Genomic DNA, 18,896 nt, shown 5'->3' with positions numbered 1-18,896 from the left:
TATGCCTCAGGTGGGAAAGATTTCTCTATTTGTCATTCTTTGTGTGTGTGTGTGTGTGTGTGTGTGTGTGTGTGTGTGTACTTCATACTGTATGAGAGGAATGTGAGTGTGTGTACATGTGTGGATGTAATATGTATAAGTGTTTGTGGTGATCGTGGTGCACAGAGTGAGAGACAGAGGAGGGAATTCCCCTTTTTCTGACAGAGGAATAATATTCTGCTGCAATATCAGGCTCGCTCACACACACACACACACCCCCGCCCTACTTCCACTACAGCTAAACACACTTGTGCTTTTTGTCCTCGTGTCATCTAGTTCATGTGTGATAAGCGGCTCTGACAGATATATGGATCACAATTAATACTGCAAGTGTGTGTGCGTGTGTGTGTGCGTGTGCGTGTGCATGTGTGTGTGTGTGTGTGTGTGTGTGTGTGTGTGTGTGTGTGTGGTCGTCCTTCATGCATATTGATTACACCGTCCATGTTGAGGTAATCGACTCCTCAGGCGAGATGGAGATTTGACTCTGCTCTAACTAAATTAACTCCAAGGCGAACCAGTCGCTTTGCAACGAACACAACCGTCAATTTCTGTTGCCATGGTTTCTAAAACCTGCCTTCGATTCAACCTCGCTAATGTTCATCTTAATCTCCTTCAGGATCCTCTAAAGTTTTCAGTCATTCGTTGCTATTTCTCAGGTTTTTGCTTTTCCTCTGAATGAAAATAGCCTGGATTTGTTTACAGTTTGCTGGCACAGTTGCTTGGCGACAGTGAGCGTAAATAGACGGTGGATAAAGAGGAGACTGAGGGTGAGAACTGGCCTTTTTTAGATAAGACACAGAAACAAATCGCTGTCAGCTGGCAAAATCCATAATGGGCTGGCTGGTGAGATCTTCCTCCTGATAAGTTGGAGATATTGGGTCTGTTCAAGTCGTTCCTATCTGCTGTCGCTTAAAGTGAAGAGCAGGACACTTGTTTCTATCAATCATTTGTCAAAAGTGTGTTGTTGGATCTAAATTAAGATCAGCTGTCATTCCTCAATATACAGCCTGTAGTTTATGGTGGACAGCAGGGCGTCTACTATGGACACCAATGATTGCTCCTTTGCTGGTTCCCTGTGTGAAGATGAAGCCTCTGAATCGCCGCCTTGATACCCGACGGAGGGCGAGCAAATTACTAATCTGTCAGCGACGCCCTTCCCCATCATGTCAGAGGATTAAGTGATTATTGTCACGCACGGTTTATATGATGGAGTTTCGATCTGCGACAAGACTTTTATGCAGCCGCTCAAATAAGACTGAAGGCATAAAATAACTGTGTGGATTCAGAGGATTAGAAGTGTGTTTTATATATAAATATAGATTATGTATTATCCCCCTAGCAGGTTTGAACTTTTCTGTGGTTTTGGAACTTTATGTGGAGCAGACATCGACTCAACCCAGCTGTCTGTCTCCTACAATCCTACAGAGGGCAGCAAAAACCATCCAGCAAGTTCCTACGATAAAGCTTAGATGACTTTCAAAGTTCAAACTTCAAAATTTCTTAAAAAAATACTAATGAAGAAAGAAGAAGCTTGATGCATTTGCCTTCTGGTATAAATATTAATTCCTAACACGATTCAGCAAGTGAACAGAATCAAACTTGGCTCCTTCTTTTTTGTTTGCTGTGATTCTCCTGGCAGCACAGCAAACGGCCATGGATTCCGTTTTGTTCGAGAGCGATCGTCTGCGCTTCAGCCCACGAAGCTAAACAGGATAGAAAATAAAAAGCCTTTTCAATAGCGCATAATCAAAGGAGCATTTCAGCGTCGGTCCTCCTGTAACACATCTGCGCTCTGATCTCCTCGTCCATACCCGTAATTGATGGCGTGAATGGTTCAGCTCCTCCGCACTTCTCGATATGAATGCCTGTTGTCGCTCTCTTTTCATGTCTGTCAGCATTAATGGACACTTCACTGAGGTTCTGTATCAATTCGCTGCCAGGAATTTGACAAATAGCTTTTCAATATAAATCTCAGTGTTCTTTTAAAAGTGAAGACGGTTAAAGCCATCAAAAGAAATCACGGTGGAGGATTCGCCGCCCCGGCCCGAGGCGTGATCGGTGGATGATCTCATCAACAACAGCCTGATGGATGAGCGGCAACAATCATCAGCCTCAACATGCATACAAAGCGCCTGAATACTTTGCATGTACCTGACGGATTATCAAGTACAGCCACCAGGGGGCAGATCAGAGCCCGATCGCTAGGTTGAGAGGAGAAATCGCCCCTCAGAATGTCCGACTCTGCTACCAACATGGCGGCGGTGGAGGCGGCGATTGTAACGACGTCACAGGCGGTGAAAAGCAAGGGAGTCGGGACCCTTAAACTGTTGGTTAAAACACCCAGATGCCTCATTCGTGTGCATTTGATCAGGAGTCCTAATGAGATATGCAGCCGGGGTAAACAAAGCAATCCGATACTCCGAGGATCTTAAAGACAAAGCCGGTGTCGGTGTCATTACGGTGGCAAATTGGATGGCGGCGAGGATGCACGTGCCATTTGCATTTGTACAAAAAACCCTGGAATCTCTGGCTTTTTTTATTAATCAGAGCCCCGGGGAAATCTGTGTTTGGCGAGGTTTTTTTCCGTCTGACTTTCAGCCACATGCAGAAACGTTTCACACAACGTGGCTGCGGCGCACAATGGCAGCTACTGACGAGCTTATTAGAGATGCATCCCGTCTCTCTCTCTCACCGGGCGCCTCCAGTAACAAATGGGAGCTCGGGGGAAATCTGGCCAAACTAGTTTGTCAATTTCATAGAGACGCGGTATTTCCTCATCATTCCATTGGGAAATTTTCCAATCAAAACACAAGACTGGATTTCATCTGCATCTTCGTATGAAAGATCAGATTCGGGCTGGGGGGGGTTACACAAATATAGAAATCAACGACGGCGTGTTCACCAAACTGCTGTCACATATCACACGTGTCACAATGCCTGGTATCTCCTCGGAAAAACCCAGAATTTAATTTTCCGTCTCATTCCAGACACAAAACCGGGGCTCGAGGGAAATCCTGTGACCGCCATTACTGCGGCGTGATTAAGAGGAACGAGCAGCCGTCACCCAAACATCTGTGATAGGTTTGTGCGCGATGGGCTTTTTCTTTTTTTTGGTGGATCCTGTAGGGGGAACCGAAGTGAAAGTCATCACATCCACCAGCTGTCGCCACCGTACACACACTCCTGCTTGTGTGTGTGTGTGTATTAGGCATTGGCTATCATTCAGTAACGCTGATTACTCCAAAATCTTTCACTCGTCAGCCGAAATGAGCCCAGATTGAACCTTAAACACTGCAAACTGATGTGCCTAGAGAGGAGCAGTGACACAGATGGAGAGGACGATGTTTTGATCGCTTTCTTTCTTCTTCTATCCTCTTGAAACGTCTTCACATTCTGTCTGTATGGAGTCAGAATCTCTACAGACTGGTTATGACCGTTGGCCTAGTTTCTCCAACGCTCCACTCTTTTGCATAATCCTTAATAAATACCATAGAGTGAGTTAACAGCAGAACATCTCATCTCTTATACCTTCACAATAAGCACAAGTGCCTACAGGAACGTTGCGTAGCTTCCAGTTGAACGTGGTTCTGTCTCCCTACAGTATTGAGGTTTTTATTTGCATTCGGAATAGCAAACTGGAGAAAACCTGAGGCAAAGTCAACACTACTGTTCTGGCAGCTGCTGCCTCGCCGATCGCTCGCTCTCTCTCTCTGTGTTCAGGAGGAGAGAAGGCTGAGACTAAAACATGACCGCTTGACACAAATGCAATGTTCACAGCCGCGGCGCCTGGGCCAGATGGTTTTGTCCTAAATTCCCCCTTAGCTTGATATTATAATGCTGCTTTATGAATTCCGCACGCACCACAAACATCTTGTGAGATTTAAAGGATTTTAGCCAACAGAAGCCAATTTTTCAGAGAATTTGAAGCTTTCGTTCTAGAGACAAAAGAGACAGGAAATGTGAAAAGTGATTTGTTACCCAGCTCGTTACATGAACGCCTCGGGACTTCTGATCAGTTTCACATCCCTGCCGCCGTGCTGTGGGAATCCAAACGTTTGCAGGGCTAACACAGAGAGGTGCAATCCCACCTTTGTGTAATTACAATCAAACGACTAGCATTGTGGCGGAATGTTGAAGACAGAAGAAGGACCAGTTCTCATTCCCATTTTGCAGCTTCACGTGGCTCTCGGTTTGTAAAGCGTCGAGACTCGGAGGGGATCTTGCGAACTCTGAGGTCTGTTGAGTTTGGTTCAAGTAAAACATTCTGCACTCTATTAATGTTTGATGTTTTGAGTGTTTTTGTCAGAGCAAAACAGAAAGAACCGAACTTTGGAAGTGCATTCGAGTACTTTAAAGACGAAACGACCAAATAATCTGCTGATGAGCTCCATCCTTCATCCTGAGGCCTTAAGGATCCGGTCCCTGCGACCTATGGAGGAAACTCATGTTGGCCACTTGTATTCCCAATCAGCCAGTGATGTGATATTTGCGCCACTTACGCCAATTATAATGTTCAGTCTACATTAAAACTCGAATAAACACTTCAAAAGATTGCCCTCTGTGAGCGACCTCTTCAGCAAATGATCTCCCGCGTGGCCATTTGGGCTTCCATGGCTACCGTACGGATGGGAAGGCCCTCTTTCTGAAAACCTTAATTGAGGGCTCGCGATGCCGTAATTGGCTGCGGCACAACAAAGGGCCGTGCAGACGAGAGCGCAATCACGTGAAGTGGAGGACCCCCCGGCCCAAAGCTGGAGCTCCACGCCGCTCATTGGCAACGCCTGCTTTGGAGCCCAAAATGAAACATTTAGACTTCAGCCCTGCGAGCTAAAGATGCTCCGGATGGAATTTTTCTGAATGTGTCTTCTTCCCCTCTCTCTCTCTCTCTCTCTCTCTCTCTCTCTCTCTCTCTCTCTTCCTCGCTCGCTCTTCCTCACACCAGCCACACAAACACACACACTGTTTCCCTGCGTGCCTCTGTGTGCTACAGATAATCTCTATAACACAGAGACCCCATTGAGAGCATTTATAACCCAATCAGACACGTATTCAGCCTGTTCACCTCCTCTTCCCACTGTTCCTGCCCTTCCTCTTGTGCCAGCGATGAAGCCAAATCAACGTATCCACATGAGATTCGCATTAGCCGAGTGCGGGTTTTGTGTGCGGCAGGTGGTAATCCTCAAAAGGAAAGCCTACATAAATGTAGATAGTCGATTCATTAAGCAGTTTGCCCGGCTTACTGGCGTGTATGTTCCTGTTGATAACGGCGCCCCCTATGTGCAAGTGGCGGTTGGAAGTTGGAATTGGAATCGCATTCGTGGTGTGACACGTGAACTCTGTGTGTGTGTGTGTGTGTGTGTGTGTGTGTGTGTGTGTGTCGGCAGAACTGACAAGTGGCGTTTCCAAGCTGCCATGCACATCTTAGTTGTGAAGGTAAATATAGAGGATATATTCTTAGACGTGTCAGTGGAAATTGGCAGGTGACTCGGTGCAGATATGAATAAGTAGGTGGATGTGCTGTGTTGACTGTATGTATGCAGTCATGTATGTCGGTATAAACTGACAAATGACACTGCCAAAGGATAATTGAGGCGTATATGCTGGAATTTACATTTTCTTAAGCACGTATGACATTAATCATGCATTAGTTATACATTAATTATGTGATGGATACAGCATGTAGCTTCTATTAATGTCTTTGTTGAAGCCAAGCATCAAACTGGTGATTTCAGCGCCAAAGCTTTCTTGAATTACAGCTAATTTCTCCATGTACACAAACGCCTCAGGTGGTTATTAGCTTATGGAAGACAACAATGACCGCAAATCACTTTGAATTAGATACAGCTGAAGAGACAACAATCTATGTCAGGCCCTTTGTTGTTTGTAGATGTGCGTTTGTTTACAAGAAAGCAGGGAAGGAAACAGAAGGAAACAGACAGAGAGCTAACTGAAGACTTCTTTCTTTCACATGCATCATATGAGTCACTCACGTAAAGTGGAGCTACAGCGGGCGACGGCGGCAGCTCGTGAGTCACAAAAGCCGCCAAAGGCCCGAGTGTGCACCTGCTCGGCAAGACGAGGCGCTCTCGACTGAAGGGGCTGTTCAGAGCGGAACCGTGATCATCCAGGAATTACGCTCAGCAGCTTTAAAGTGGCTACTCGTCAGATCTGACAGCTAGCACAATACGTTTCAGCTCAATACATTGATGGCGTGAGGCATGATGGCGTGTGGCATGATGGCGTGTATTTGAGAGGGAAGGGTGGATTTCACGAGGCTCGGCAACGCCATTAGTCACCTCTAATGTCCCTCTGCTCAATCTGGCCCACGATTTCATTACATGTTGCTGCACCGGACCAAGGATGACAATTACATGAACAAAATAGAACAAAATAGCACACCAGGTTCCATTCCACTATCATTTTTCCACCCAATTTGGATTAATGGGCGAGTAATATGTTGCAGGCAAGTGTACTCTGACGAGAAGGATGTGATTCATCAACTTGTAGACACGGAAATGTTGCACTTCGTTCTTGGTTTTCTACAAACAAGGACGTAAAAGTTTAGGATATATCATCTTAAAAATGCACAAACTTTGAACTTGGCTTCCAGTATAGAAGGAGATGCGGTTCGTCCGTATGTGGGATACCTCTGCGGACACAGACAATCGTATCCATAGCAACATGAGACAAAGCCAGATTTTTTTACTTTTTTTGGAAATCAAGTTCCAGGCAAAATATGACAGCAGCAATAACTTAGAATGGTAAAATATGTAACAAAGCAAGACACACACCAACACACACACCATCAACAACAACCACCTAAAGATGCCTCGTAGAAACTACCGGCTATCATTACAAAAAAACTAATTCAAGCCAAAAAAAATCTGAAACCACAACTAAATTCTGCCCTGTTGCCACGTCTCATCAGCGCCCCGCTGTTTCCTGTTTGGCAGCATCATCAGTCAACTACTTTGGTCGCCGCTTGGCAAGAACACACATCAATCATACACTGATTTGTAATTTTCTGCTAATGTCCGTGTGGGGGAATGTACCGGAACGCTGGGACGTAGAACGGGAATGTGTGTGTGTGTGTGTGTGTGTGTGTGTGTGTGTGTGTGTGTGTGTGTGTGTGTGTGTGTTCTTATGATTATAAATCACAAACACCTTGTTGCTGTTAAATCTTTCATATCGCAACGTAGCTTCCGTCCAGTCGTCAGCAGGTGACGGCTGAACGCAGCTGATTCCAATATAAATCCTAGCAGCTCTAATTAAAATGGAATGAGTCGGGAATATTGAGGAAAATAGATCACAGGCTGGGAATTGGTCGCACTTGACATTTCAGACAAACGCTAAACTATAAAAACGCGCAGAGGAGAACGTAAATCCATCAATTATGAAAATGAAAATGAAAAATTCCTTTCTGCCTACTGCTTGAAATTCCAAAGTGTTAAATGAATCCTAGCAGGACTTATTGTGCAGTCATACAACCTGTGTACTGAATGACGATAACCAGTAGTGAAGGCTGAGATGGGAGATTTTAAGGGTCAACAGATGCGCTGCTTCACTGCCAGAGGAATTATTTGCATTTTAATATGTCTATGAGATCCCTTAAACGCCTGGATGGAATCGATTCAAATGAAATTGCTTCTGCCCACACGGAGTTCCATCACATTGCAAAGAATATGTATATATACGTATATATATATATATATATCATTCATGGAGATGGAACTGGGAGCATGATTCTATTTTTAGGAAAGGCGTGTAATTTAAACACCTGCTGCAAAACCAGATGGAACAGTTCAACGATGAGTCATCAATGTATAATTGATGTAATCGATGATGCCATTTGCTGCTGGTTTGTATTATGAAAGTGAAACGCTGTCATTTGGGTGTAGCGGGCTTCGTCTCGTCTCGTCCCATTGCGCCTTCAATCACGGACCTTTGTAAGCAATTTGACCAACATTCAAAAGTCAAGTCAGCAGAGTACTTGGAAACGAACTCCACCTTCAACAGAATGGCTTCATAACTTGTCTTTGACCAACAGAAGTGTTCTACCTGGTTGTGTATTCTAGCGTGTACGTCAGGCACAGATGTGTTTACGCACTGCAGCTGAATCTTGCTGAGCTTCTGCCTGGTGTTCGCTTGGCAGAAAGTCCTGCACAGTCATCAGAATCCCACTCAAATAACTCTTTTAAACTTCCAGACACCAAAGGCTCTTTTACGCCGTCCACATTAAGATTTAAATTGAATTGAATTGTCTAAAAATTGCTCAGAGACAAAAAGAGAGATTCCTTCTAAACTCTATGTTTTCGACAGGAAAGCCACTTCACGTAGGCTGAATTTCATCTCCATGGTAAAGGCTGAGCCTCTCTGGAGGCTGATTACCCTCACAGGAGGAGCAGCTTCATCTTCAGGGGGACTTTTCCTCCTTCCACTTTTATCGTGTCCTCCTCCATGGTCGATAGCAGACGAATTGACTGCTGTCTGCAGAACGGTGCAGGAGGGATAAGAGGACAGAAAAAGTTATTTCTCTGTGGCGAGAGAACCAAACACTCTCTGTCCCCAAAATACCGCAGATCCTGCACTTAAATACTCCTTATCTGGATTACAGGAGTTTTGCATTGTAGTTCATTGTCAATGTTTTACTGTGAAGACTACACAGCCTCTTCTTCTACTACATTTATCAAGAATTGGGAGGGTTTACAGCAAGAAGTTTGTTCGTGGAACGTTTGCTGGACACAATGCAGAGGCGTGTGCGCATAGGTCTGTGTGTGTGTGTCTGTGTGGGGAGGAAGCGGCGGAGGTTAAACGAGTGGGAAAATGTGAAAATTGGGGTGAAAGTGAGAAGCAGTAAACGGGGGAGTAGAGACGAAGAAATGGAGGCGAGGATAGCCGGGGGAGTGATTGGTGGAGAGAGAGAGGAAGACGGGGCGGGAGATAAGGAGGAAGGACAGAGAGAGACAGGACAAAGGGTATGCTGGTAGAGATAGAGAGAGAGAGAGATAAAGGATGGCAGCCTGAGGGTGTGGACGGCTCCGGGAAAACACGACGAAACACAACAACAACTCTGCTACCCGGAGGAATTAGTTCCAAACAACTCATCCTTCCTTGTCCGTCAGAGGTGACCACAGCCAGAAAAAGGGGTTGAAACCTGCGTCCATCCTGACACTATAATGTATAAACACACCCAGATCAATCAGGACTACGGCAGAATTGAAGGAGACATATTTCCTTAGTTCGTGAAGTTCCCTTTGGTCTGTACATGGAGTTTTGGAAGTTAGTTGACATAAAATCCACACACACACTCTCAGTTCTGCAGTGTGGAAATTGTCTTGTTATTGTGACAAAGTCAAGTGGTGTAACACACGCCAGTTTCCATAACTTGCTGGATACCCTTAATTTCCATAACAGCTGAAAGGTTCAGGGTTCTTGGTTCTGTTTCTTGACTTTTAAATGTAATTAAACTTAGGGGAAAAGGGCACGAAACAATTTGGCCAAGCAAATTTGTTTCTTTACTGAAGGCTTTCAGGAATTGTTTCTATAATTTCCGAAGGAAACCAATGAAAGACGACGTGATGTAAATTGTTTCATTTGTATGACGCCGCCTTAGTTTAGCTGCAATATTGTTTAGCTTTTGTAGTTTTTTTTACACCTCAACACTTGACTATATCAATTTTAGCGGCCACAGTGAGTTCAGCCTGTAAGCAAATACAACAGTGTGTCATCTAAATACAGCTTATTTGTAAGGATAAGTGGTTGATCGGTACAGCTGGTGAACATCAATGGTCCCAGGTGGCTCCCTTGAGGTACTCCACAGGATAGGCACTTAGTATTGGAGAGGCAACAATTATAGAAAGTCTTTGAATTCTGTCAGACAAATAGCTATTGATCAGAACTCCGACAGAGAGTGTAAAACAAGCGCGTTTGAGTTCGGTCGATAGTGTGTGTGTGATCAATGGCATCAAAGGTTGCAGAGAAGTCTGACGGCCTTGGGCCCATTAACTGTGGGGCAGAGACAATCATCTGACGTGTGTGAGTGCTGTCCCTGCTGTGTTCTCTCACAAGTTCTTCTCATGTGTTAGATTTCTGCTTGCTACAATTTTACTTCCCAGACAGGCACCTTGTGGCTCAAAGAGAACTCACCCTCCAGTACATTTTCCGGAATTTGCAGCAGCGTCCTTGGTTAGAGGACATTTCTACTACTTGTTTTTCAAATATAAGAAGCTAGTGAGAGGTGAGATGCCTTCACTTGTGGAAATGGAGGTCCCTACATTGTAGGAAACTCCAGACGGTAATTACTTGGTTCCAAAAAAAAAATCACCCCCTTGTCTGCATACACACTTCTTTGTTTAAGTGAGATACGAGAGGAACACAGTTAAGGCGGCAGCACCAGTTAAGACACGAGCGGTTTCGACAGCAGCATTTATCATGCGAGGAGCAATCAGGCTTAGCTTCGGCGTGGCGTTGATACAAATAGGAGGGATAATTACCGGGACAGTCAGTTGTGTTTGTTCACGTGTGCCTGGGAGACAAGTGTGTCTCAAACAAAGCAGAACACCATCATTACATCCTGATGCTCACTGCATTCCAGGAATTAGCCTATTTGTGCACAAAGTGTTTGTGTACTTCTGCTTCAGTGAGCCATTCCTTTAAATTTCCCAGAATGCTCGGAGGGCGACCCCGCTCTTATTGCATTCGGCTGTGTTACTTAAGAGAATTAAGCGTTGTTTTCCGAGGCATAGCGTGACAGGAAGGATGTAGGGGACGCAGAGGAGTCGTGTTTTGAACACATTTGTTGGAGCGAAGTATTACTACTTAAAAAACAGTAAAAGAATTAGAAGAGTGGAAAACTTTGTTATGTTTCTCCCTCGTGTAGACTGCTTTAAATAAATCATGCGTCTGAAAGGTTCAGGCTATTACCCAGGCATAGAGAGGAAGGTCTCTCTCTCCCTTTCTCCCTCTCCCTAACCCCCCCCCCCCCCCCCCCCCCCACCCCTCTTTCTCTCTCTCTCCCCCCCTCTTTCCCGCTCCCTCTGTCTCTCCCCCCCCTCCCCCTCTCTATCTCCCTCTCTCTCCCCACATCAAACCCTCACCCTTATCCAGTTCCCACCAGGGGACACAAAAGCCTAGGACAATTCCTCCCTCCTCCATATTCGTACACCTCCAGCTCTCTCTCTCTCTCGCTTTTTTTTTTTCTCCCCCAGCAGAGGAAGAAAAAACGGCGATAAAGTAGCAACAAAGCAGGTAGAGAGGCAGCGCTAAATGAAGTCACATTACTCAGCTACAGTGCGTATTTGGGTGTTTTGTCATACATTTTAACTTATATATCAATAATACTTATACTGTATTTTAAGTAAAGATTATTTTTCAGAAAATATACTCGTTTTCAATTTGCTGCATGTGAGTGTTGTAAGAGGGTGTGTATTGACAGTAAAATGAACATTGGGTACATTCAGGCTTTTACTTACTTTTTTTTCCCAATGGGTAACTTACTTGTAAAAAGTCAAAGTCAAAGTCATCGAAAGACCAAGTTACATTTGTCCCCAAAGTCAAAACCTAATGGAGTTATTCTGACAGTTCCATCTTCTTTATGATCACAGCAGACTTGGTAGATCTTGGTGTTACATCACCTTAAACATGCCAAAGCTGAAAATCTGAGTGTTTGAAATAATTCAAAAAAAAGTTAAAGCCAGAAATAAAAGACTGAAGTTTTCCTTCCAACATAAATATTCCCGATCTCTGTGAGAGAATGTCTCTGAGACAGCTTTGATTCACACCCGGCAACTGGAACAGTCTCAAGGTCTCGCAGCCGTTTTGAATACTAAGATGGCTTTAACGCGTTTGTTCAGACAGTAAAGGCGTAACGGAGACCAGCGGTGCCGGCGTTCATCGTCTTTCCTTTACGACAACCTCAAACCTCTCGGGTTTGCGTGACATAATGATTATGAGTCACCTGCTAACTCCAGCCGTTGTACGCACCACACACCGGGACACGTTGTGTTGTTGTTCAGCCCTTGGTGAGTCTAAACTAAACTAGACAAAACTAAACTTCCAAAACAGAACGACTGGATACATTCGCCGACACCGCTAAGTGGAGTGCATCAACAAAGGCATCCTGTTGCTGCTGTGTAATGGAAGGGCCAGGAATAGCATCAAGATCTGTGTGTGTGTGTGTGTGTGTGTGTGTGTGTGTGTGTGTGTGTGTGTGCGTGTGTGTGTGTGTACAGAGAGATGGAGGAGTATGAATAAAACACGGTATAGAACATATCGCCACACAACAGAATTTACGCCGTTGCCTTGTTACACAAATGCGAGTACATGTAGAGAAACAGGTTTTCCATCTATTTTGTGTGTGTGTGTTTTCATGTTTGCGTGTGGATGCCTCAGTGCTTAGAGGCAATGACAGCGGCCACATACACACCTAATTATATTTTCGGGGAGGAGAGAGAGAGCTTTGGAAATAATTACTGGTTGCCGGGAGGGGCGAGCGAGGGCAGGGGAGAGAGAGCGGGCGTTAATTGCTTATTTTCTGAGAGTTGAGCCAGAGTCCGCCATGTATTTTGGCCAACCGCTGCCCGTCCCCTGCAAGTGCAGCAAGCTTTCTTTGCTCATTCCTGTTGGCAAGGGGAAACCCGCAAAATCTAGAAGTGCCATTCAGAAACTTTTGGCGAATGGCGGCGCAGGCCTGAGCGACATCGTGTGATTACCAGACACATTAGGGAATTAAGAAGTCCAATTCATTTAGCTTGAAGGCCTTGGATCAAACAATAAGGGCTCTTATTCGTCTCTACTTGCTGAGGCATTTATAGACACAGTACATCTGTTATGCAACATAAGCCAGCAAAACAACGTAGGATTGAGTCGGCTACAGATTTGATCAGATTAGTAGTTAAATTATACCAATTCCAACTCAAAATCATCTTAGATTTAATACATTTATATACAGAACACTACAGGTTTGTTGGTCTGTCGTGTTCTCACTTAAAACTCTTTTTTAACTCTCTTTCCCAGTCAGTCAGAGGGGGCAGGCACCCAAAAGCAGCTTTGCCTGACTGACCCATCGAGAACACATTTGGTCGTGAATGAGAAATTATTCAACCGACTGAGGATTCCTGATCTCTAAATCGGTCCAATGATCAGATATATCTTTGTGAGTTGCGGGTCAGAAGATGAATAAATCATCAGCGTACTCGCTCGCTCGCTCGTCCTGAGATGTTCCGCCCACTGTCTGTCTGGGAATGTTACTCAGGCCTGAGGAGGAAAACTGTTGCAGCATTCTGGTTCATGGGTTTCGTTGCTGGCATACAATAGCACAAAAGAACTTCACCTGACTGGAGAGCCGACGTGAGTGCGGCTTCAGTTCATCAGTGTGTTCCCCGCAAACAATCCTGCCAGGTTACAGGAAGTGCTGCATTTTTACATTGTGCTCTTTTTGTGACATAAATAATAAAAGATCTGGGTCGTTGCGAGGTGCAAGAAGTAAACAGAGAGAGAAGAGTGTCACCTACAGAAACCTTTTCATTTACAGCCTTTGTTATTTTATAGACTGCAGATAAGAAGCCTTGCTGCTGTCTGTCTGTGTGGATCACATTCACACAGGGTTCCTTGTGTGTCTGCGAAGTGATGCACACGCGCCCACGGGCTGAAACGACTGCTGAGCGCACTGACGACGACGACGGCAATGATGATGATGATGTACTTACTCACTTTGTGCCAGGATTGCATCATGAAAGCATCAGCTGTTGAATTTGATTCACCCACCAGATTTCTACAGGAGTCACGAGCTCCTGATCTGCAGCCTGAGAACCACAAAGAAGCAGATGGAAGGCTTCGTTCACTTCAATCGAAACTTGCCGTTCTGCTCGAATCCCCCTTTTGCCTGAGCCCAGACCAAAACCACCAGAGCGGAGATTGACTTGTATTTTGGATGTATAGCTGTTCTGTACGTACATAGGGCTTGGTGTCAAATCCACTCACAAAATAATTGACTCGGTGCAGCACAGGGCCTCCAAACAATAATCCATTATTGAGTATACAAGATTGCAAACAGTGGACGCAGCGGTGTTTGTCCTGGCTGAAACATCTGTGTGGAGATTGCTCAGTGGGTAAACAACAAACTGACCCGGAGCCAAACCTGTCGGTGGTTCGTGCAGGATGCATACATCAGGGGCGACTGGTGTAACATCACGGGGCACGGGGCCAAGGGAAGTAAGTGCCGCCATCGAAAACAAAAAAGGGTCAAAAGCCACAGAGAAAACCTCTTCAGCGTGTCCCAGTGAGCAGGGCTCCAGCTCAGGTCGGGGAGAGTGTTGCTCAGTATTCCAGACGGGTTCTCTGAGACGACACAGGAATATAAAGTCGTAAGCTCAGTCAGTCATGTTCTAACTCTTCAGTACTTTGAAACTACATAATTCAAGATCATATAGAATGCGGCAAAGTCGTGCATGCTTACAAAACTCAATAGGCGGAGTGTGTGCGACGCGTGCATGACAACAGATGCTACGCTAAATTATACTGTACTTTCTTTCCCGTCCACACAGACACACACATACACACACACACGCTGATGATTTCAAGTGAATTCTCGCAGGCCATTTTCACCGGATCCACTCAGGCTATCGAGCCGCTCTAATGGGAATCTGGATGTCTGGGTGTTAATTGCAGACTTCTTACGCCAGCTTTTGGTGTCGAGAACCAACAGACTGGTGTGATCACACTCAGAATAACGTCTTTCACAAAAGCGCATGGAAGCCACACTGACATAGCTTTGCACATTCAGAGAAAGAAAGAAAGAGAGAGAGAGAGAGAGAGAGAGAGAGAGAGAGAGAGAGAGAGAGAGAGAGAGGCTAAATGCACAGAGCACAGGCCCTTTGCTATGTACTGTAGTGGGCTGCACATTCACAAGCAGCAACGTGTGATCAATATGGAGCTGAAAATAGAAAAACACTTGACCTTCCCCATTGCTGCAGGAGAGGAGAAGGAAAGCAATTTAGAATCATACACTTTGTATTTACACATGGCTACTTGGGACCACAATGAGATCTGACCACAATGCAGCCTCATCGCCTAGGTAACATATCTAGACAGTGAGGGTAGATGTTGACGTGAGGTGTAAATACAGGGTTTTAAGGCGCTTACAGTAACAGGGCTTTGCAGCTGGACCGGGTTGATCTAGAGTCTAGACCCTCCGAAGACTCTGGCAGTGGCAGGGAAACGTGGTGCGGAGTCAAGATCGAAGCCCACCATAAATACCCTGGCCTCCATGCCAGGCAGACTCTCTTGGTCCGGGGGTCGTAGGAGGACTGAAATGGCTTTAACCCGGGCTGACTCAACTCAACTCCCACAGGATTCTAAAGCCTTTTCTCAATTGTTAAAACAGTTGGAGACCAAATTTGAGTTCCTGTGACCCATCGATTTTCAGCGAGAGGGTGCAAAGTCCCTCCGCTGCCAGACAGCGTGCGTAAAGTTTATATACGGTGAATGTCGTTCCGCTTCGCACAAATCTTGACAAACAACCATGCCTGCTGCTGCTGCTGCTGCTTCAGAAATATGCTACTCCAAACTAATCAGGGCTGAAGTCCAGACGTATTTCAGTGAGAATCATGGTGACCTGCTGTGACTAGACGATGTCAACAGCCAGCAAATCACTTCTAAGCGTTTACCTATCAAGCAAGCAGAACAGATGGCTCAGGCTGTAAATGTTCAAATTTCATGTGGAAGGGCAGTTTGTGTGTGTGTGTGTGTGTGTGTGTGTGTGTGTGCGTGCGTGCGTGCGTGCGTGCGTGCGTGCGTGCGTGCGTGCGTGCGTGCGTGCGTGCGTGTGTGTTTGGGGTATGGAAATCAATATTTCATCTCGTCAGGTGTTTATCTGAAGAGCCAAGGAATAAATTTCTCTGATGGATGGTGGAGCTGTTTGGGAGAACACACACTGCATATGCACAGGTGGAGATACAGAGAGAGAGGGAGAGTGACAGAAAGGAGAGAGAGAGGGAGAAAGAGAGAGAGAGATGCAGAGAAGGAGAGAGATACAGAGAGGAGAGGGAGAGAGAGGAAGGGAGAGAGATAGAGACGAGAGGGAGGGAGGGAGGGAGGGAGGGAGGGAGAGACAGACAGACAGGAGACAGGCAGAGAGAGGGAGAGGCATAGAGAGAGAGAGAATGACAAGTCAAACTCACTAACTCACCAGCAAAATGTTTCAATCATTGTAATGTCAATTGGTTCCCAAAGGTACAGAGATACAACACACACACACACACACACACCAATAGCAGTGGGTAACCCATAGTAATCCCCAGCCTGCTCCGTCTCTCTGAAGCAGCTGTGATGCTCATCCCTAGTGCCTTAGCGTGTGTGTATGCAAGAGTGTATGTGTGTGTGTGTGTGTGTGTGTGTTTGTGTGTGCGTGTGTGTGTGTGCGCACAAGCGTGATCCCTGACGGATTTGACAGCAGCACAGCTGATAGTGATGATAGCGGACAGATTATTACTAGCTGTGTGCACTCATGTACACACACACACACACACACACACACACACACACACACACACAGACAGACAGAGGCTGAGGAGAAGCACTATGTGCATTTACACTGCAGATTGTTCTGCTTCTGTACCTGGGAGGGGTAAAATTCATTTTTGGTGATTTGTCGGTAGATTTGCCAATATCTCTGACAGTTTAATGGTTTTCAGCGTTAATAACAAAAAAGCGTTTGATGGACTGAAATGAAACTGACTCAGACTGTGCTGATAAATAACCTGCGAGCGGGTGTGTGTGTGTGAGTGAGTCTGTGTGTAGGAGTGAGGGACGGCATGTGGGTGGGATAAGAAATAAAAAAATATAAAAATGTGAAGCCGTGAAGCCGTGCACACAGGGGAGAGGAGCAGTGGGAGTACAGAGCGTCTACATAATACATCTGTGCTCCTATTGCCGTACAGTGTGTAACATTACGCTCATGCTAACACACACAAGCTGCAGGAGAAATGGAAAATGTCACAGTATCTACCAAATGTTGCTTTAGGCAAATCCAGGGAATGACTTTGGGGCTGTGAACATATATTCTACACTGCCAACACCGCAAGGGCCACCAAAATAAACTTCATGTGTTTGTAGAAGTAAAGGACGGTGACATAAGGAGTGAGCCAGCCGCGTTAACCAAGCAAACAAACCATTAGCAAAGCTCTCTGCATGCAATGGAAGCCAGTAGGTCAACCTGAACCAAAAGCCTGCCGAGTTCTTTTCCATCCAACCAGCAAATGTCTATAAACTGAGAGGAAATAGAGCGTGACTGTGGAGCCTGAGGGGTTAGAAAAGTGGGCTGGTGGCAGGAAAACTTCCCGTTTTGAATCCCTGGGGTGGACGGAGAAAGCTGGACGGGAGAAGCAAACAATGAGTGAAAGTCGGCTACAGCAAGTTTGAGCAAGGAGGGCAGGGAGACAAAGTAAAGCACAGGTACCTACAGTGCTATGTAGCTGTAAGGGACCGTCTGAAAATGACATGACACGGTATGTGTGGTGTCCAACCATTCAGCTTAGAAGACGTGTCAAAAACCCTTAAAGCTGTCATCTCCTTATTTTAATGCTTGCTTGGACACAATGTGACCGGGAGTATAACTTTCAGACGGTCCCTTGGCACTGAGTGAAGGCAGAATTTATCCAAGTGCGACTTATAATATAACTCAAATCCAAATCTCAAGGTGAAGGGCAGCGTTTCACATTTTCCTTGTCGTTTCAGATAAGAATGACTGACTTGCGGACAGAACGTTTATTGTGTAATAGGAGTCCTTCAAATGTAAAATTTAGAATCGATTTGAAAGTTGTTTGTAAGGCCGAGCCGCTCCCAGCTGTGAGCATCTGTGTGTGTGTGTGTGTGTGTGTGTGTGTGTGTGTGTGTGTGTGTGTGTGTGTGTGTGTGTGTCAGCCACAGTCCCAGGAGTGAATGCTGTAAAGAAGAAAGTGTTAATAAAGCGTTAATAAAAGAGGGATTTGAGTCGTGCCCCTTTGTCTTTTACTCATCTCTCAGCTCCTGTCCTTGTCTCCTTCTCTTGACAGGAGGTGAGAGAGAGAATGGAGAACAGGAAGGGGGCAGGATTTCATATTAGAGGTTCCCAGGCGCTACGCAATCAGAATTATGATGATCGACTCGGCAACATGGAGGATTTAGAGAGAAACTTGGATCCATTTCCACATCTGAAAGTCTGAAATGTGGAATGCAAGCTGTTGATATTGAGCAGAGATCTGCAGCCTTGCACAGAAACCAAACTCATAATCTGTATCAGATTAAAGCCAAGCTATGAGACTTAATCCTACCCGGAGCACATTCACACACACATATACACTGATGAAGCCTGGAGGCATCAGGACATGGAGCTCGACATGGAGCTTTAGTGGAAAGACTTCCATGTATTTAACACTGAAGAGAGAGAGAGAGAGAGAGAGAGACACACACACACACACACATACACATACATTAACAGGACGTGCATGTGATAAGAGTACATTTGCACTGAGGATTCACAGTTGATGTGGCCATGATTAATATTCATTCCAATTGAATCGATCAGCAAAAAATGTTTCCAAATCAGTACCGATCTGATGAATGTCGACCATCCTGAACACATCAGGTTACTTACAATTGAAGAAAATGTCCTACAGAGCAGCATATGTGGTTACCTGCTGGTGTACTCGTGTGCCTCAGCTGTCCACACACACACACACAAACACACATAAAGGACATGTTGCCAGTACGTATCCTGTAATTGACTTTGTTGCCTTTCTCTGACTTTTTGCTGACCTCTGTAAACTCACGTGTGCGCCCTCTGGCAGTGAAACACGCTGTCGAGTGTGCGCTTTGGCGAG

The sequence above is a fragment of the Genypterus blacodes genome, unplaced genomic scaffold (assembly GCF_046128005.1).
Source record: "Genypterus blacodes isolate CSIRO-AG114 ecotype Tasmania unplaced genomic scaffold, CSIRO-AGI_Gbla_v1 ptg000056l_1, whole genome shotgun sequence".
NCBI lineage: Eukaryota > Metazoa > Chordata > Actinopteri > Ophidiiformes > Ophidiidae > Genypterus > Genypterus blacodes.
The sequence above is the reverse complement of the archived record's forward strand: the minus strand, read 5'-3'. Positions refer to the sequence as shown.